Below are 21,089 nucleotides of genomic sequence, written 5' to 3' on the forward strand. Positions count from 1 at the left end.
GAGGAGCTGGGCCTTTGGGCTGCTCTGGGGGAGACCGGAGTAGAGATGGTGTCAGGAAGCCCTTGGCCCTGGGTTTCCCGGGAGGACAGTCATTAAACATGGATTCGGCCACACAGCTGGTAGAGCGTTGGAGGCAGGGGCCTGGGCCTGGGAGCTGCAATCCCAGCCTTTCTCAGCCCAGACCCTAATCCCTGGCCTTCCCCACCTAGCTCTGATATCCTCCTCCCCTTCCCAGGGCTCCACGCAGGCCAGAAGGATGAAAGGCCCCACCTGGGGGCTCCTTGCCACCAGTGCTGGGTCCTAAGAGCTGCCATCCAGGCTGGCCACCCGGATGGCAACCCCAGCCTCGGCCCCAGACACACAGGCTCTGGTGGCAGACTTTGTAGGCTACAAGCTGAGGCAGAAGGGTTATGTTTGTGGAGCGGGACCCGGAGAGGGCCCAGCAGCTGACTCACTGCACCAAGCCATGCGGGCAGCTAGAGATGAGTTTGAGACCCATTTCTGATGCACCTTCTCTGATCTGGTGGCTCAGCTGCATGTGACCCCAGGTTCAGCCCAGCAATGTTTCACCCAGGTCTCTGATGAATTCTTCCAGGGGGGCCCCAACTGGGGTTACCTTGTGGCCTTCTTTGTCTTTGGAGCTGCTCTGTGTGTTGAGAGTGTCAACAAGGAGATGGAGCCACTTGTGGGACAAGTACAGGAGTGGATGGTGGCCTACCTGGAGATGCGGCTGGCCGACTGGATCACAGTATTGGGGGCTGGGCGGAGTTCACAGCTCTATACGGGAACTGGGCCTCAGTGAGAACAGTGCTGACGGGGGCCCTGGCACTAAGGGCCTTGTTAACTGTAGGAGCATTTTTTGCTAGTATGTGAGAAAGTCCAGGGCCAAGTGGGGCTAGGTGTGCTGGGGGACAGGAGGGCAGGAACAGAACAGAGAATGCCCTTGAAAGAAGTGGGGTGAATGGATGGGTATGGAACTAGGATGGGAAGGGTCAGGGTAGTGTGTGAGGGAACTGAGTGTGCCAGGCAGGCAGTTGGAAGAGTGAACTGGAGACCTTGGGGAATGTATTGGGAAAGTCAGGGGGCCAGGAGATAGAGTCATTCCAGGGGTAGGGGGAGGTGGGAGGGATCATGCCTGTAGGTGTAGGCACAGGAAACTAGCTGGAGCTCATTTTGCAGCCCCGAGGAAGGTGGACTTGCATAAGGGGCTGGCATCTCCATTGGGTGAGTGGGATTTGGGGAGAACACAGAAGGCACGTCTCTTTGAATGGAAGCTCAGATTCTCAGGTGATAGGGAGAGGTGGCTGTGACAGTGGGCTGCTTGGACATGTGTGTGCACGTGCACGTGTGCTCATGTGCATGCTGGGCTGCTTGTCTCATCTGGTGGTTGTAGGATTCTTGAAGGAGAAAACAGTGGCAAGAACAGGGACAGTTCTCTGCCTCCTTCCTTCCCTTGTCCTATTGCCTGGGAGAAACACTGTATACAGATGAGGGCTTCCAGCACTTCTCTGCAGAAAGTCGTTAGCAGGGCTTTGGAGAGAAGTGCAGTTCTACAGCTAGCCTTGTTCCTTCATGGTCCCCCTTCCTTGTGCATCATGCACTTGCTGCTGCCTGCTGGACTCTGACAGAAAGGCAGGGCTGCAGAGCCTGCAGTGGGTAGAGGCTTTGGTAGCTGGACCTGCCTGCTGCCTTCCTCCCCTACTGGGGTACACTGGTGCCTAAAGTGTCCCCTATCTCTGGGACCTTATGTTCCCAAATTTAAACTCTAAATTGGGGCTGTAATTAATTTTCCTTCTGGGTGTAGACATACATGCTGATCTAGAATACAGTCTGGGTCCTGCACTATGTCTCAGTGAGATTGTTGATGCATTGAAACCCATGGGTGTGAGGGTGATGTGTACTCCGTGCCTAGCCTGTTCCGTGTGGTGGGCTTTGGTGCTGCTTTATCAAGGGCCAGGTGTATGGGTTCTAGAGTACCTACCATGATCTGGAAGCATTTATATTTTCTTTGAAGCCATGCTATTTGCATGGGTATTACTTGTCTGTACCTCAGAGTCTGCGAATGTTAACTTTAGAGCTCACAGCCCTCTAGAACAGATTCAGATTATAGCTTTTTCTTTTGAGAAAGAAATGATTTCACTCCAAATGCATGCCCTGAGCCAGACCTCACTGTTGCACTTTCTAAGGTGCTAAAATTGCTGCTCTCCGATGCTGACTTCTCCATACACAGTGCTCTAGAACCCTGCCCTTGATCCTGAGCACTGATCAGCTTAGCTAGACCATGGTTGACTCTTCTTGGAGATTTTTCACTTGGTCCCAGAAGCTGGCAACATAGTATCATTAGAACAGTGATAGCGAACCTTTTGAGCTCGGCGTGTCAGCATTTTGAAAAATCCTAACTTAACTCTGGTGCCGTGTCACATACAGAAATCTTTTGATCTTTGCAACCATAGTAAAACAAAGATTTATATTTTTGATATCTATTTTATATATTTAAATGCCATTTAACAAAGAAAAATCAACCAAAAAAATGAGTTCGCATGTCACCTCTGACACTCGTGTCATAGGTTCGCCATCACTGGACTAGGCCATCAGCTCCAAATTGGAGCCTGTGCTCCCCCAGATTTTGGGCAGACTCGTCACCCTACCCTCTACTACAGGGTGCCTTTCCATGTTAGCTCTTCTGGGGGGCCTTTAGCAAACAGGGGCATTGGGGACCATGGTTACTGAGATGCCCTACTCTGAGGCCTTCACACCTGGGTGGAAGGAGAGGCTGTATTCTGAAAGTGTAAGGGGGTTGGTATGGATTCCTAGAAGCATAGCTTGGGTGGGACCACAGTGAGCTGTTTTAAACTATCTTGCCCTTCTTGAGGGGCACTGGGAACCCCAGAGAATCTTCTGTCAGGGAAAAGTAGAGACTCTTCTAGAGCCATATAGTTCCTTGGGATTAGTTCTTGGCCAGGAAGCCTGAGTATGGCTCCCAATTTTTAAACCCATTCCTTTTTTTAAAAAAATAAGGGAAATAAATCTAATTGCTATTTTTCAGAGATTAAATAGGTGGAGTGGGTGTTTCCTTCTCTCCAGAGCCCAAAGGGACAAATAGGGACTTGCTTAGGCCAAGGAAGGAGCAGAAGTAGAGCAACTGGGTCCTGTGATTATTAAGCCCACTCCCCACTTATTCTAGGGCATACACTATTTTACTTTTTTTTTTTAAATATATTTTATTGATTTCTTACAGAGAGGAAGGGAGAGAGATAGAGAGTTAGAAACATCGATGAGAGAGAAGCATCGATCAGCTGCCTCCTGCACATCTCCTACTGGGGATGTGCCCGCAACTCAGGTACATGCCCTTGACCGGAATCGAACCCGGGACCCTTCAGTCTGCAGGCCGATGCTCTATCCACTGAGCCAAACCGGTTTTGGCCTATTTTACTTTTTTAAATCATAAAATGGCAGGAGAAAGATTTGGTTAGTTTAGAAGAAAAGAAAAAGCTCTATAAATATAAATATATATTCCTGTATTTTTATTTAATAATTTATAAATACCAAGTTCGTTTGACTTTTATTTTTGTGTAATATGTAATGGTTGTATTAAAAATAAATAATACGGGCTCTGTCCAGTTGGCGTAGGGGAGCATAGGACTCTGCCCCGTGATGTACAGTCCCTTTCCACAACGTTGGAGAGAAAGCTGGGCCTTGAGTCTGTACCTGCATATTCCTACAACTTCTCAGAGTCCTGTGGACGATGACTGAGGAGATAAACCATGCAGGAAACATCTAGGAAAAAAAAAAGGGAAAATAAATAAATAATAAATAAAGCCCAGAAGTTTAATAAGAAAAAACGAATTTAAATTTATGGAAATATACTTAAACAAAAAATCAGTATCACAGTCTAGAAATCACCAATGTTAATATTTAAATGTATAAATCCAGATTTTTTTATTGCAGATGTCTGCCATTCTATCTGTAATGACATATGTAAATTTTGATTAATGGGATAGTTGTATGTATATATGTGTAGTAACCTGCTTTAGCCACTGTTAGTATATTTTGAATTTTTCTATATTTTTTGGTTATTCTACAAACTAAATTTTAATGACAACTTTTTTTTTTTTATTGCTTAAAGCATTACAAAGGGTATTACATATGTGTCCTTTTTTCCCCCCCACCCTTAACAAGCCCCTGCCCTCCCTTACCCCCCAGTGTCTTATGTCCATTAGTTATGGTTATATGGACGCATACAAGTCCTTCGGTTGATCTCTTACTCCCCTCCCTCCTGTCCCCCAACCCTCCCTGGCCTTACCACTGAAGTCCGACAATCGGTTTGAGGCAGCTCTGCCACTGTATTTATTATTGTTCAAAAGTTTGTAATGGTCTTAATTATCCATGAAAGAATGAGATCATGTGGTATTTTTCCTTCATTGACTGGCTTGTTTCACTTAACATAATGCTCTCCAGTTCCATCCATGCTGTTGCAAATGGTAAGAGTTCCTTCTTTTTAACAGCAGCATAGTATTCCATCGTGTATATGTACCACAGTTTTCTAATCCATTCATCTACTGATGGGCACTTAGGCTGTTTCCAGATCTTAGCTATGGTGAATTGTGCTGCTATGAACATCTGGGTGCATATATCCTTTCTGATTGGTGTTTCTGGTTTCTTGGGATATATTCCAAGAAGTGGGATCACAGGGTCAAATGGGAGTTCCATTTTTTGTTTTTTGCGGAACTCCATACTGTCTTCCATAGTGGCTGCACCAGTCTGCATTCCCACCAGCAGTGCACAAGTGTTCCTTTTTCTCCACATCCTCTCCAGCACTTGTCGTTTGTTGATTTGTTGATGATGGCCATTCTGACAGGTGTGAGATGGTACCTCATTGTTGTTTTGATTTGCATCTCTCGGATGATTAGTGACTTTGAGCATGTTTTCATATGTCTCTTGGCTTTCTGAATGTCCTCTTTTGAAAGGTGTCTATTTAGATCCTTTGCCCATTTTTTGATTGGATTGTTTATCTTCTTTTTGTTAAGTTGTATGAGTTCCCTATAAATGTTGGAGATTAAGCCCTTATCAGATATGACGTTGGCAAATATGTTTTCCCACGAGGTGGGTTTTCTTGTTGTTTTGTTGATGGTTTCTTTTGCTGTGCAGAAGCTTTTTATTTTGATGTAGTCCCATTTGTTCAGTTTCTCTTTAGTTTCAACTGCCCTAGGAGCTGTATCAGTGAAGAAATTGTTTTGGCATATGTCTGAGATTTTGTTGCCTTTGTATTCTTCTAGAATTTTTATGGTTTCCTGTCGTACATTTAAGTCCTTTATCCATTTTGAGTTTATTCTTGTGTATGGTGTAAGTTGCTGCTCTAGTTTCATTTTCTTGCATATGTCTGTCCAATTTTCCCAACACCATTTATTGAAGAGACTATCTTGGCTCCATTATATGTTCATGCCTCCTTTGTCAAAAATTAATTGAGCATATTGGTTCAGGCTAATTTCTGGACTCTCTATTCTATTCCACTGATCTATATGTCTGTTCTTGTGCCAGTACCAGGCAGTTTTGAGAACAGTGGCTTTGTAATACAGCTTGATATCTGGCATTGAGATCCCACCTACTTTGTTCTTTCTCAGGATCGTTGCAGCTATTCAGGGTCTTTTTTTATTCCAGATGAATTTTTGGAGAGTTCGTTCTAGATCTTTGAAGAAGGCCATTGGTATTTTAATGGGAAGTGCGTTGAATGTATAGATTGCTTTGGGTAGTATGGACATTTTAATGATGTTGATTCTACCAATCCAAGAACATGGTATGTTCTTCCATCTGTTTATGTCTTCCTCTATCTCTTTTTTCAACGTCCTGTAGTTTTCTGAGTAGAGGTCTTTAACCTCTTTAGTTAAGTTTATTCCTAGGTATCTTAATTTTTTTGGTGCGATGGTAAATGGGATTGTTTTTCTGATCTCCCTTTCTGAAAGTTCACTATTGGTGTATAGAAATGCCTCGGATTTCTGGGGGTTAATTTTGTATCCTGCTACATTGCCAAATTCATGTATTAAGTCTAGTAGCTTTTTGATGGAGTCTCTAGGGTTTTGTATGTATAATATCATGTCATCTGCAAATAAGGACAGTTTTACTTCCTCTTTTCCAATTTGGATGCCTTTTATTTCTTCTTCTTGCCTAATTGCAATGGCTAATACTTCCAGTACTATGTTGAACAGGAGTGGTGAGAGTGGGCATCCCTGTCTTGTTCCTGTTCTTAGGGGAAATGGTGTTAGTTTTTGTCCATTGAGTATGATGTTGGCTGTGGGCCTGTCATATATGGCTTTTATTATGTTGAGGTATGATCCTTCTATTCCCACCTTTCTGAGAGTTTTTATCAAAAACGGGTGTTGGATTTTGTCGAATGCTTTTTCTGCATCAATTGATATGACCATGTGGATTTTTTCTTTCAATTTGTTTATGTGATGTATCACATTTATTGATTTACGGATGTTGTACCATCCTTGCATCTCTGGGATAAATCCTACTTGGTCATGGTGTATGATCCTTCTGATGTACTGCTGGATCCGATTTGCTAAGATTTTGTTGAGGATTTTGGCATCTATGTTGATGAGGGATATTGGCCTGTAATTCTCTTTCATTGTGATGTCTTTACCTGGTTTTGGTATTAGGGTGATGCTGGCTTCATAGAATGAGCTTGGAAGCGTTCCTTCCTCTTGAATTTTTTGTAGTAGTCTGAGGAGGGTAGGTTTTAGTTCTTCCTTGAATGTTTGGTAGAACTCCCCTGTGAAGCCGTCTGGCCCTGGGCTTTTGTTTGCTGGAAACTTTCTGATGACTGCTTCAATTTCTTCCATAGTTATTGGCCTATTGAGGTTTTTAGATTCTTCCTGATTGAGTTTTGGAATGTTGTATTTTTCTAGGAATTTGTCCATTTCCTCCAGGTTGTCTAGTTTGTTGGAGTAGAGTTGCCCGTAGTATTGTTTAACAATCATTTGTATTTCTGTGGGGTCTGTTGTTATTTCGCCTCTATCATTTCTGATTTGGTTTATTTGGGACCTCTCTCTTTGCTTCTTGGTGAGCCTGGCTAGGGGTTTGTCAATCTTGTTTATCCTTTCAAAGAACCAGCTCTTGGTTTCATTGATTTTCTGTATTGTTTTTTTGGTCTCTATTTCATTGATTTCTGCTCTAATCTTTATTATCTCCTTCCTTCTGCTCACTCTGGGGTTTTCTTGTTGCTCTCTTTCTAATTCTTTGAGTTGTAGAGTTAGATGATTGACTACCATTTTTTCTTGTTTTTTGAGATAGGCCTGTAGAGCTATAAACTTTCCTCTCAGGACTGCTTTCATTGTGTCCCAGAGGTTTTGGATTGTTGTGTTTTCATTGTCATTAGTGTCCAGGATGTTTTTAATTTCTTCTTTGATGTCATTGGTAACCCAATCAATATTTAATAACATGCTATTCAGCTTCCAAGTGTTTGAGTATTTTGGGTTGTTTTTATTGTAGTTTATTTCTAACATTATGCCATCATGGTCTGCGAAGAAGCTTTTTATGATTTCAATCTTCTTGAATTTGTGGAGACTTTGCTTGTGACCCAATATGTGGTCTATTTTTGAATATGTCCCATGAGCACCTGAGAGGAATGTATATTCCGCAGCTGTGGGGTGAAGTGTTCTGAAGATGTCAATTAAGTCCATCTGATCTAGTGAGTCATTTAGGATTGCTATTTCTTTGCTGAGTTTTTGTCTAGCGGATTTATCCAGTGATGTCAGTGGTGTATTAAAGTCCCCTACTATGATTGTATTGTTGTCGATCTCTCCCCTGATATCTTCGAGAAGTTTTCTTATGTATGTGGGTGCTCCTGCATTGGGTGCATATATGTTTACCAGGGTTATATCTTCTTGTTGTATTGATCCCTTTAGTATTATGAAGTGGCCTTCCTTATCTCTGGTTATGGCCTTCACTTTGAGATGTATTTTGTCAGATATAAGTATTGCTACCCCAGCTTTCTTTTCCTTTCCATTTGCGTGAAAGATATTTTTCCATCCCTTCACTTTCAGTCTGTGTGAGTCCCTTCTAATGAGGTGGGTCTCTTGTAGACAGCAGATGTATGGGTCATGTTTTTTTATCCATTCAGCCACTCGATGTCTTTTGGTTGGAGCATTTAGTCCATTTACATTTAAAGTTATTATTGAAAGGTACTTGTTTGTAGCCATTTCTTTTTTTGTGTGTGTGTGTGGCTGTTTTCTTTCTGAGCTTGATATTTCTTCTTTTTACACCAGTCCCTTTAGCATTTCTTGCATTGCTGGCTTGGTGGTGATAAACTCCCTTAGCCCTTTTTTGTCTGTGAAGCTTCTTATTTCCCCTTCAATTTTGAATGATAGCCTTGCTGGATAGAGTATTCTTGGATTCAGTCCTTTGCTTTGCATCACTTTGTAGATTTCCGTCTATTCTTTTCTGGCCTGATGTGTTTCTGTTGAGAAATCATTTGATAATCTAATGGGAGATCCCTTGTATGTTACTTTCCGTCTCTCTCTTGCAGCCTGTAAGATTCTCTCTTTATCATGAACATTTGCCATGGTAATTATGATGTGTCTTGGTGTGGGTCTTTTCGGGTTCACCTTGTTTGGGACTCTCTGGGCTTGTGTGACTTTTTTCTTCCCCACCTCAGGGAAGTTTTCTGATATTATTTCTTCGAATAGGTTTTCTAATCCATGTTCATCTTTCTGTTGTTCTGGCACCCCTATTATTCGTATGTTGTTTTGTTTCATGTTGTCCCAAAGCTCCCTTAGGCTCTCCTCCTGTCTTTTAAGTTTTTTCTCCATTTGCCGTACAGTTTGAGTGTGTTTTGCTTCCTTGTCTTCTAATTCACTAATTCAGTCCTCCGCTTCTCCCAGTCTACTGTTGATACTTTCAATGGAATTTTTTATTGAAGCTATGTCGCTCTTCATTTCTTCTTGGGACTTACTTAAGTTGTTGATTTTTTCATCTGTTTCTTCTAGCTTCTTGCATAAGTAGTTGAATTTTTCATCTGTTTCTTCTTGCTTCTTGAACATCTGGTGCATGTACTCTAGGAACCTTATTCTGAATTCTTTTTCCGTCATGTTGCATATCTCTGTCTCACTTAGCTGCTTTTCTGGCGGGTCCTCCTTTTCTTTCCTTTGGGGGTTTCTTTGCCTACCCATGTTTGATCTCGCTGACATATGTAGATGTTGAGATGTTCAGTGCCTGCTCCCTGGGTGGCAGGGGCTCCTTGGGTTGTGGTTGCTGCTCAGACGGTTGCGGTAGCAGCTGCTTTCCAGTTGGCAGCAGCTCCTCTGGTGGGTGTTGTTCACAGCTGTGTTGGCTCTTCTGGCTGGTGGGGGGAGGCTTCACGTACAGCTGCTGTTCCACAGACAGAGGGTGTGGTGATCAGGAGGCTGTGGTGATCAGGAGACTGCGGTGATCAGGGGGCTGCTGTTGCTTGGATCTGCTGCGTTGATTTAAAGGCACAAAATACAACAGAGCAAGGCACAACATACCAGGCACTGAACACAAGTATATTCACAATATTAATAACCCCAAATAAAGGTGACCACCCGAATTAAGAGAATTAGGGGATAAGGGAGAAAGAAGAGAAGAAGATAAAAGAGAGAACAGAAAAGAAAAATAAGAAAAAAACAAACAAAAAAGGAGTGCAAAAATAGAATTGGGAAAAAAGAGGGGAAAAAAAGAGAGCGAAAAAAGAGAATGAAGTAGAAGCGGGGAAGAGACTATTGGTATGAGGAGCAAACTCCAATAGAACTGCCACTAATCTCAACAAATTCCAGCAACAGATCCCTGGAGATGAATGCAAACTACAAACCACCAATAATATCCAGAGGGGTAAGGGAAAACAGAAGCACAAAAATAACCGGGGTGGGGTGGGGGAGGGAAGGGAAAAACCAGCAGAAAAAAAAAAGAAAAAGAAAAAGAAAAACAACCTCACAATCAGTCCTAAAAAAGAAGAAAAAGCACAAAACAAAACAAACAAACAAATAAAAAGAAAAGCCCAATATATTCAACAATCAAGAAAACAATAGAAAGATAAGAGAAAAAAAAATGTTTGGAAAGTGAAGAAGGATAAAGAATAGGTGTATAAGGATTTAGAGCAGTAGATTGGAAATAGGATATATAAGTAGGGTGGAATTAGACAGGGGGTAAAAAGAAGGAATTGGGAAAGTCTGGAGCAGGAATAGGGTAAGAGAAACAGGACACCAAAAGGGGAAAAGTAAGGAAGAGGGTTTTAGCAAAGAGGTGAAATTGAGATAGGGAAAATTAATGCTAAAGGAACGATGAAAATAGAATGGAGAACACTAATCCCAAAAGAAAATAAAGAGAAAATAAAAAGGCACTTTAAAAAATGGTAAAATGGTAGCAGTAATAATACTGGTTAAAAATAAAAATGTGGTAATTGAAAGGGTAAAATCAGGTGATGGAAAAAGAAGAAAAAGAGAAAAAAAATTGGTTTCTTAGTAAAAAGGTGAAAAAATTAAAAAAAAGAAAAAGAAAAAGAAAAAATTTGCAGTAGTGATGGTCTTTCGGTTCTTCTACTCTTCAGCCTGGTTCGCCTTAGTCCTGCCAGGTATTTAGGAGAGTGTTGAATTTCCCTGCATTACACTGTTCCTCTGTGTTGTAAATCACAGTCCTGATTTTAAAGCAGGCCGTATTTGTGATCCAGTCTGCCTTAATTTGTATTCCCCTAAGAGTCAGTTTGTGGCTCAGCCTCTGGGTGGCAGTGTTTTTGGGTTGGCCTCTGAGGCTATACAGCTTCTCTATCCTTTTTTAATCCTTACCCTGCTCTGTGTTGTTGGTGGGACTGAAAATCCCTCTATAGGCCAGACCCTGGTAACTCCCAGGGACTAATCAGCTTGTTTTAATCCTTTATCTCATACAGGGTGGAATCTGGGTGTGGCTGTGCTCCTTGCCTGGGGGGCTGGGGGGTGGAATTCCACCCTCTGGAGGAATGGCTGCCCCAGTCCTGGGCCCAGGGGTGTCTCAGCACTCAATTCGCTGCCACCTCCTCCGGCTCCCCCTCTTTCCTCAGCCTCTCCCCAGATTCCCCTCGTCTGCACCTTCACCCTCTCTTCAGCACAGGTGAGTGTCTGTATCCGAACTGTCCTATGAGCAGGGTTCAGTGAAAACAAAGAAACAGACAAACGCCGGCCGGCCGCGGAAACGCTCCTCTCTTACCGGTCTGGGAAACGCTCCTCTCTTACCAGCACTGCATGATCTGGGAAACGCTCCTCTCTTATGGGCACTGCATGGTCCGGTCAGTTCCTCAGGATGCCCCCTTTAGTCTCAGTTCTCTGCAATCACAAAATCCAAATCTCAAATCTCCTGGCGCCAGCAAACCCGCAGAACTCCTTACCCCGGTCAGGGTCTGTGTCTGTCCCAAGAGACGCGTCTGTCTGCCATGCGGTCTCCCTCCGACCCTCTGGGCTCAGGTCTGGCAAACTTTCCTGCCCAGATCCCTGGTTTTTAACCTTTCCAGGGGAGGTCTGCCCTTCCCGGCTGCAAACCGTCTCACCAGCTGAGTAAATTTGCCAATTCGGGGTGGGTGTTATTAGTTTCAGCTGCTTACTCCGTTTGCTCCGGGACAAGACCTGGGACGCGTCTGCCTATATCGCCGCCATCTTGCTTCTCCTTAATGACAACTTAATATCACATTGTGAGGAGGTTCTGGGATTTATTAGAGTGTACAGACAATCCCAGACTTACAATGGGTTCAACTTGTGATGTTTGGACTTTACGATGGTGCAAAAGTCATACACATACAACCAGTCTATTTTTCACTTTCAATACAATCCTATATAATAAAGAGCTAATATGCTAATTAGACCAAACAGCCAAACGACCTTCCAGACAAAGCCGGGGCTGTGAGGGCTGGCTGGGGCTGCGAGGGCCAGCCAGGGCTGCAAGGGCCGAGCCCCTTGCATGAATTTCGTGCATCGGGCCTCTAGTATTCATTAAATTACATGAGCTATTCAACATTTTATTATAAAATATGTTCTGTGTTAGATTATTTTGCCCAACTGTATGCTAATATAATTGTTCTGAGCATGTTTAAGGTAGGTTGACTTAAGCTATGATGTTCAGTAGGTTGGAAGAGTATTCAAGTTGCATTCCCAACTGACAGTGGGCTTATTGGGACACAATAACTCAAGGAGCAACTATATTTTTGCCAGACTCAGAAATGCTTAACCATACAGGAGAAATGTTTTCTATATGATGTCTAGTTCCGTTTCTGGCCCACCCTCCTCTTTTCCCCAGGGTCATATGAGACTAAGCTTTGTAGAGTTGGAATGTTTTTATCATTTACACGACTGTCACTTCCAAGGATGTCCATCAAGTTCTCCCAGGTGGAGAGTGAGTGCTGGAACCCTGCTCAGGGGATGTAACTACAAGGATGTGATGTTGGATCCTGGTTTGGCCAATTAATAATATTTCACCTCATAATTGATAACCTTCCTGCTGGAAGTATTTTCCTTTATTATGAATCTCTCAAGAGACTTTGAAGAACTGATTTGACATTTGTATAACTGGAAACAAAGAACTGCATTTTGTTATTACTGTGAACCCTGAGGGGGGTAAAAAGGACCTACCAAGAAGGGTTTGGTGGCTAATTGGGATATATATATATGCTTTTTATTGATTTTTTAGAAAAGGAGGAGGAGGGGGAGAGAGACATCAATGTGAGTGAGAAATATCAATGGTTGCCTCCTGTACGCACCCCAACTGGACTGAACCCGCAACCTAGTATGTGCCCTGACTGGGAATCAAAACTACAACCTTTTTGGTGTACGGGTGATGCTCCAACCACTGAGCCAAACCACAGCCTTTTGGGTGTACAGGATGATGCTCCAACCAACTGAGCCACCTGGCCTGGCCTTGACTCAAATTTTTAAAACAGAGCCTAGCAGCCATTTCTGCACAGGGCCTCTCATGCAAACTGCACTTCATAGAGAAACCTCTGCACTACCCTGCCTACACCTGCTGTTGGACTGCCTGCTTGTACAGTGTTTCTGCCATCTGAGCTAGCCTTTATAAAGGAGTTCCTGGAGTCCTATTTCAACCAATAGGACTGAGGGTTTCCACATCCAATCAAGTTGCACTGCTCCTACCAATTAGAGCGGTTCTATTCTGACCAATTAGGACAGTGTCTTTGGACCAATCAAACTGTGAAAATTTGGAGTCCTCATTTGCATGAGGACAGACCAATCAGAGACTAGGAGCAGGGACTTCTGTGTCCAGCCAGCTCCCCTTTGGCTGGGAGAGTGCACTTTCCCTTTCCACACAAGAATGAAGAATGAATTCCCCTGGCTGAGCTGAATCACCAAAGATGTCTCACCAGAACAAAGTGGAGCAGAGCGAAGCAGACCATCATGAACGGAGCAAACCAGCACAGCACAAAGCAGGCTGTCATGGAGCAGAGCTGAGCTGTCTAGCCGGAGAGGGACCTGGTCCCAGAGCTGTTCTACAGCTGTGCTGTTTGCACAAAATACCACGTGTGGGCGCGCACATACAGTGTGATTGAAACTTCGTGGCCCATGTGCAGAAGTCGGTATTTTGTGGAAGAGCCACACTCAAGAGGCCAAAGAGCCACATGTGGCTCGAGAGCCGCAGTTTGCCGACCACTGCCCTAACCGGTTTGGCTCAGTGGATAGAGCATCGGCCTGCGGACTCAAGGGTCCCAGGTTCGATTCCGATCAAGGGCATGTACCTTGGTTGCGGGCACATACCCAGTAGGGAGTGTGCAGGAGGCAGCAGATTGATGTTTCTAACTCTCTTTTCCTCTCCCTTCCTCTCTGTAAAAAATCAATAAAATATATATTTTTTAAAAAATGTTGCTTCAACAGCACGAAAGAAAGTCTTTTTTGCATTGAATTGTGACTGGCGATGAAAAGTGGATTCATTTTGAGAATCCCAAATGCACAAAATCATGGGTTGATCCAGGTCAACCAACCATCAACATCGAATGCAAGGCCAAATCACTTCAGAAAGAAGACAATGCTCTGTGTTTGGTGGGATCAGGAAGGTGTGGTGTATTATGAGCTTCTAAAACCAGGTGAAACCATTAATACTGATCACTACAGACAACAAATAATCAATTTGAACCACACTTTGATCGTGAAATGACCAGAATGTGCCAGAAGACATGGCAAAGTAATTTTGCTTCATGATGACGCACCATCACACACTTCAAAACCAGTTAAAGACACGTTAAAACAGTGGTTCTCAACCTTCCTAATGCCGCGACCCTTTAATACAGTTTCTTATGTTGTGGTGACCCCCAATTTCATTGTTACAAATTGAACATAATTAAAGCATAGTGATTAATCACCAAAAAAATATGTAATTATATATGTGTTTTCCGATGGTCTTAGGCGACCCCTGTGAAAGGGTCGTTCGACCCCCAAAGGGGTCGCGACCCACAGGTTGAGAACCGCTGCGTTAAAAGATCTTACCTGGGAAGTATTAACCCACCCGCTGAATTCACCAGACCTTGCTCCTTCAGATTACCACTTGTTCTGATCGATGACACACACACTTCCTGAGCAGCACTTCAAAACATACGAAGAAGTGGAAAATTGGGTCTCTGAATGGTTTGCCTCAAAACAAGAAAAGTTCTATTGGAACAGTATCCATAAATTACCTGAGAGATGGGGGAAATGTGTAGCTAGCGATGGACATTACTTTGAATAAAGCACTTTTGGTGTTTCTCTTTAAATATCGTGTTTTCTTTTATTACAAAATCTGCATTATTAACCGATACACCTAGTATTCCTCTTCCCTATAGACATCACCACAGCAGAGCCCAGTCCCATTTTTTGCTGACCCTTTTGGGTCAGGGACACAAGCCAAGGTCCTTCTGCCAAGTACTGATCATGCAAATAGAAAGAGACCGAGTTCAATAAAGCAGAGCAAAAACTTTTTTCTTTGGTTAAGGAATGGAGCAGGATAAGCTCATGTTGGAAAGGTACCTTCTCTATGGTAAGGGTGGGGGTGGGCAGTTAAAGAAACTGCTTGGGTAGGCAGTAACAGGAGAGCTGAGCTATGTGTAGTGCTTATGGCTCCCTTATGCAGGGCACTAATTGTGCCTAGCAATGTCCATTTCTTCCCCCTGGGTGTGATTTTTAATATGTAGATGAAGACAAGTTCACTGGAGGACAGTGGAGGTGGTGGAGGGTAGCAGGTTCTGAACACCATCTTCAAGTGATCTGGATCCGGCTGGTTCTGGGGCTGAGCTATCTGTAGGTGCTATGGTTAATTGTCAGCAGTTCAACTGTTAGCAAGCACAGCTTATGATATAGTTTTGATATTCGGGAAGAGTAGGGTTTTCTAGAAGTTAGCCCGGTGGCAATTTCTTCTACATACAGGAATTTATATCTCTAAGTCATGTGTGATTTCCTCATTTCAGGAAAGGAGACAGCTCTGAATAGTGGCAAGAGCAATGACTAAACAAGCTCCAAGAAGAGGAAAGCCATTGCAGTTCAGCTGATGTGGAGAGTCAAAAGTGTAAGATGTTTGAGCAGCTTTCTTCTCAGAAGCCAGAGGAGAGAAATGAAATACCTTGAGCCTGAGTTCCCAAAGACTGGTCTCCATTCTGAACAGAATCATCTGAAAATGGAATCAGCGGTGTCGAGGGGGCCTAAATTGGACTCAGGACATCATTAGGAAAGTCAGTTTCAGGCACATCCACACGCAGTTGAGGTTTGGACTTTTGTGCTTGCCATAGAAGCTCATCCTGGAACTTGCCTCTCTATCATGCAGAGGCTTACTTCAGAGTCTCACACAGGGACCTAATCAATCCTTTTTGAACTAGTCATCATATCCAGCTAGATAGCCAATAGGAAAATTGGTTTTTGCCTTTATAAACTCGGGCTTTCTCCTTTTCAGGTCTTCCCCTGAAAGTGGGTAGTTTAAAACAATAGATATTTATTCTCTCTCACAGTTCTGGGGCCAGCAGTCCAAAATCAAGGTGTCAGCAGGGTCACATTCCCTTGAGAGACTCTAGGGGAGAATCTCTTCCAGCTCCTTGTATTCCTCAACCTATGGCCCTATGATTCCAATTATTTTGTTAAATCATGTTTTAGCATAGAAGTTAGCCTTTTTAAAAAATTGAGGCTTAGAGAGAGAGACAGACAAATACATCAACTTGTTGTTCCACCCACTCATGCATACGCTGGTTGATTCTTGTATGTGCCCTGATCAAGGATCGAACCCACAACCTTAGCGAACCAGGACAATGCTCTAACCAACTGAGCTACCTGCCAGAACCCATGACTCCAATTTCAGCCTCCATGATCTCATTGCCTCCTTTTCTTTTGTCAAATCTCTCTCTGCCTCACTCTTACAAGGACACCTGTCACTGGATTTAGGTCCACCCAGTCAATCCAGGATGAATTCCTCACCTCAGGATTGTTAATTATATCTACAAAGACCATTTTCCCAAATAAAGTACCATTCACAAGTTCCAGTGATTAGGATGTGGACATATCTTTTTAGAAGTTGCCATTCTGCCCATTACACCCTGTCTTACCAACAGAATATTTTAATTTTTAATTAATTTTAATGTTCAACTTTTTGATTTTTTACATTCTGATAGGTGAAAAACAGTTTCAGGATCATTTTAATATGCATTTCTCTTTTCATACATTTAAGGGTCACTTTTACATATTTTTTTGTGAATTGTCTTTTATCCATTTTTTTTCTGTCAAGGTTTTCTTTTGGGGAGGGTCTTTCCATCAATTTTAAGAGGGTTTTTTATTTTAATTGAGGTATAATTGACATATGACATTATATTAGTTTCAGATATACAACATAATGATTCAATATTTGTATATATGGTGAAATGAAGAGGTTCTTTCGATATTAGAAACTCTATGGACTGAATTATGTCCCCCACTTCCCAAGTTCATATGTTGAGGCTCTAATCCCCAGTACCTTAGAATGACTATATTTGAAGATAGGGCCTTTTAAGGGGTAATTAAGCTAAAATGAGGCTGTTAGGGTGGGCCTTTTCCAATCTAAGTACTGTCTTTCTAAGTGGAGATTAGGGCATACATGGAGAGATACACCAGGGATTCCTTTTAAAAAGAAAAAGCCATATGAGGACACAGAAAGCAGCTATTTGCAAGCCAAGGAGACGAGACCTCAGGAGAAGCCAAACCTGTCAATGCCTTGATCTTGGACTTCCAGCCTCTGAGAATTGAGAAAATTAATTTCTGTTGTTTAAAATACCTAGTCTATGGTATTTTTGTTATGGCAGGCCTAGTAAACTAATACAGGAATATTAGCCCTTTATCTATGATATATTTAACAAGTATTTTCTCCCAATATGTAACTTATCTTTTGACTTTACTTTTTCAATGTAGTCAAACTTTTGAATATTTCAGATTTTTCAATATTTTCTTTTATAGTGTCTGTTTTCTGGGTCATAGTTAGAGAGTTCTTTCTAACACTGAAGTTAAAACAGGAATTCACCCATGACTTCCTATATGGTTTCATTTTTTATGTTTATATCCCTGATCTATTTGGAGTTTATTCTTGTCGTGTGATGTGAGTTCTGGATATAATTTTATATTTTTCCAAATGCCAAACCACTTTTGCCATCTATATGCTTATATTTTAACTTTTTATTTTGAGATAATTGTAAATCTATATGCTGTTGAAAGAAATAATATAGAGCCCTGGCCAGTTGTTCAGTGGTTAGAGCATTAGCTCGTGGACCAAAGGGTTGCAGGTTTGATTCCCAGTCAAGGGTACGTACTTTGGTTGCAGGTTCGATCCCCAGCATGCAGGAGGCAACCAATCGATGTTTTTCTCTCTCTTTCTCTCTTTCTTGCACGTATGCTCTCACTCTCCCCTTCCTCCCTCCCTTCTACTCTCTCTAAAAATCAATGGAAAAAATATCTTCTGGTGAGGATTTTTTTTAAAAAAAAAAAAGAATAAGAAAGAAATAATATAGAGATTCCCATATCACCTTCATCCACTTTCCTTCACTGGTAACTTCTTATAAAACTATAGTACAATGTCATGACCCAAGACATTGATATTGATACAATCTACAGACCTTATTCACATTTTCTCAGTTTTACATGCATCCACTTGTGTATGTCTGTGTATATTTAGTTCTATGCAGTTTTATCACATGTGTAGAATCATGTGACCACCTCCATCACTTCAGAACATGATTCACAGGGATCCCTTATGCTAGCCTTTTATAGTCACCTTCCCATATCACCTTCATCCACTTTCCTTCACTGGTAACTTCTTATAAAACTATAGTACAATGTCATGACCCAAGACATTGATATTGATACAATCTACAGACCTTATTCACATATTCTCCTCTTCATTCCCTGTTCTCCATCTCTGTATTTTTGTCATATTAAGAACATTATATAAATGGAATCATGCGGTTTGTAATGTTATGAGTTTTGCTTTCTTACTCAGCATAATTCACTTGATATCCATTTAAGTTGTGAGTCAATAACTCACCCCTTTTTACTGATGAGTGTTTTTCCATGGTATAAATATGCCCTACTTCATTTAACCAGTTACCTGTTAAAGGATATTTGGGTTGTTTCCAGTTTTTGGTTATTATAAATAAAGCTGCTATGAACACTCATCTACAGGCATTAGTATAAACATAAGTTTTCACTTCTCTGGGATAAATGGCCAAGACTGCACTTGCTGGGTTACATGGCAAGTTAGGCACTTACTTTTTTTATTGTGAAATGTCACTTATTTCCATTTTGTTCATTCCAGCTCTGTGGCTCAAAGAATTATTTCATTGTCCATAGGAACTGATATTTGCAGCATCATTGGTCATGAGGGGAATGCAAACTAAATGTAAGTGTACCACTACACAACCACTAAAATGGTTAACATTCAAAAGACTAATGATAATAATAATAATGCTGATGATGTGGAACAACTGGAATTCTCATACATTGTAGGTAGGAGTGTAAAATGGAACAATCACCTTCAAATACTAATAGTATCTATAAAAGCTAATTCTGATTTCATATGTACACCAAAAGACTGGTACAAGAATGCTCATAGCAGCTTTCCTCACAATGGCCAAAACCTGAAAACACCCAAATATCCCATCAACAGGAGAATTGATAAAGTATAGTATATTCAGACAAAGATATACTATATAACAATGTCATACTACAAACTTCTGCTAAGTACAACAATATGGATGACTCTTATAGGTGGGACTTAGGCCTGATGTGGCTATGCAGAAATTCAGACCATTCCCTTGATCGTCAGGCAGAAAAGAAAGTTGAAAAAGTAATCTGAAGGACTGGGATGGTGACATTTAGAATAACACAGCAGAGATGCTCATTTGCACCTCTAGGAATCTTAAACCAATCCTTTAGAAAGTTACCTAAGCACTCTAAAGAGCTGCATTCCCCAATGAGTCACAGTGAAGAAAGTAAGATGGCCCTAGCTGGTTTGGCTTGGTGGATAGAGCGTCGGTCTGCGGACTGAAAGGTCCCAGGTTCGATTCCGGTCAAGGGCATGTACCTGGGTTGAGGGCACATCCCCAGTAGGGGGTGTGTAGGAGGCAGCTGATCGATGTTTCTTACTCTCTCTCTCTCTCCCTTCCTCTCTGTAAAAAATCAATAAAATATATTTTTTTAAAAAGAAAAGAAAGTAAGATGGCTCCAGAATGCAGATTTTGAATTGGAAAAGGGAAAAGAGTTATCATAATCAGGGAGACCCAATTGATCAGTTAAATAAATGTGTATAAGGTCCTATATCACACATCATTGAACAAATTCCTCTAAGTGGGGTGAGTCATCTAATACTCCCCTCAGCAGAAGTCATTGCCACACTCTGAAGTCTACAGACCCCTATAATGACAGGAACCCATGACCCCCCATAAGGTCCTGGAAGGAAATGTAAAGTTTGGTGAAGACATTGGAGCTGGACAGCAAAGAGAAAGAGTTGCCCAGGAAAGTTATTGGTTAAATAAATTACAAAGTATCTTTGTAATATGCACAGTTGTAGAAAATAATGAAGGATATAGAATATTTTTAAGATATAATATCAGCAAAAAAAACAGGTTGACATAATTATATCAATATAAGGTGATAGAAAAAAGACTAGAGAGTTAAACACCTATTTCAGTTACCTATTGCTGTGTAACCACCCCAAAAGTTTGTGGATGAAAACAAAAAGACATTAATGACCTCATTATTTTGGGAGAAGTGGGAGAAAAGGAAGCAGCAGGAAACCCGGGAATACAGATCCTAACAAAGGAGAGACCCTAAAATTGGCCCCTGGGTAGGGGACTCTCCATTCACACACACACACACACACACACACACACTAAGCAGGAGGCTGGGCAATGGAAGTGGGGATGCCATGAGGACGGCAACTCAAGCCAAGCTTCAGTGCAGGGCAGCTCTGGCTAACACAGGCCTCCTCATTTTCAGAGACATATATACTCTCAGGGAGATCTTCAGCAGAACTTCTCAGTCCCAACTGTTAAAGCCAGAACTGCAGAAATGAAGCTCCATCCCGGTGACACAAGCGAAATGAACGGATCACAATCAAAATCCTCTTGCATGGCACGAGGTAAGGGCAGCACTGTCTTAAGATAGGTGGTCTCAAACCCCACCCTGCCACATACTCCACGTGACAGCCAACTACGGCCATTCCAAAAATCCCGCGGGGCAGGGGGGCGGGCAGATACAAACAAATCCCGCACCCTGGACCCTTCCCGGCCTCCTTACCGAGCGCCCGGCGTGCCCAGATTCTCAGGTTACCACTAGGTCGGAGGAGGAGGTGTTTGAGGACTCTTGGAGGGGAACTAGTAATGAACCGAGATCGAAGTTCTTTTCCATAGCATCCCGCGGGGCCGGTGGGAAATGTAGTTCAAAGCTGGAAAGGCCCTACGGGCAGGAGGCGCGCTGGAGCCCGAGCGGCCGAGCGGCCGAGCGCCAGCGTCTGGGGGACGGAAGGGGCGCGGAGTGCGCAGGCGCAGACGGCTGGCTAGTGGTCGGAGGTGAGGCAGCGGCGCCTGCGGGGCGGGAGGCGGCCGGCCGGGGTTACGCTGAGGAGCGGGG

At 42.5% G+C, this 21,089-nt stretch overlaps 1 long non-coding RNA gene and 2 pseudogenes across 1 annotated transcript; 2 read left to right on the top strand and 1 right to left on the bottom strand.

The window, feature by feature from the left end:
• Positions 1–331: 331 nt before the first annotated feature.
• LOC138997321 (bcl-2-like protein 2 pseudogene) lies at positions 332–873 on the top strand (annotated as a pseudogene).
• A 2,597-nt stretch (positions 874–3,470) lies between these two features.
• Positions 3,471–20,978, bottom strand: LOC138997061 (uncharacterized). Its single transcript, XR_011468886.1, has 3 exons — positions 20,757–20,978; positions 11,194–11,309; positions 3,471–3,777 (listed from the first exon to the last, which is right to left on the bottom strand). It is a non-coding gene; the product is annotated as an uncharacterized lncRNA (long non-coding RNA).
• LOC138997505 (small nucleolar RNA SNORA73 family) lies at positions 3,602–3,779 on the top strand (annotated as a pseudogene).
• Positions 20,979–21,089: the final 111 nt, after the last annotated feature.

Source organism: Myotis yumanensis, unplaced genomic scaffold (genome assembly GCF_028538775.1).
Source record: "Myotis yumanensis isolate MYYU_CA2020_CCGP unplaced genomic scaffold, mMyoYum1.0.hap1 SCAF_18, whole genome shotgun sequence".
Classification (NCBI taxonomy): Eukaryota; Metazoa; Chordata; class Mammalia; order Chiroptera; family Vespertilionidae; genus Myotis; species Myotis yumanensis.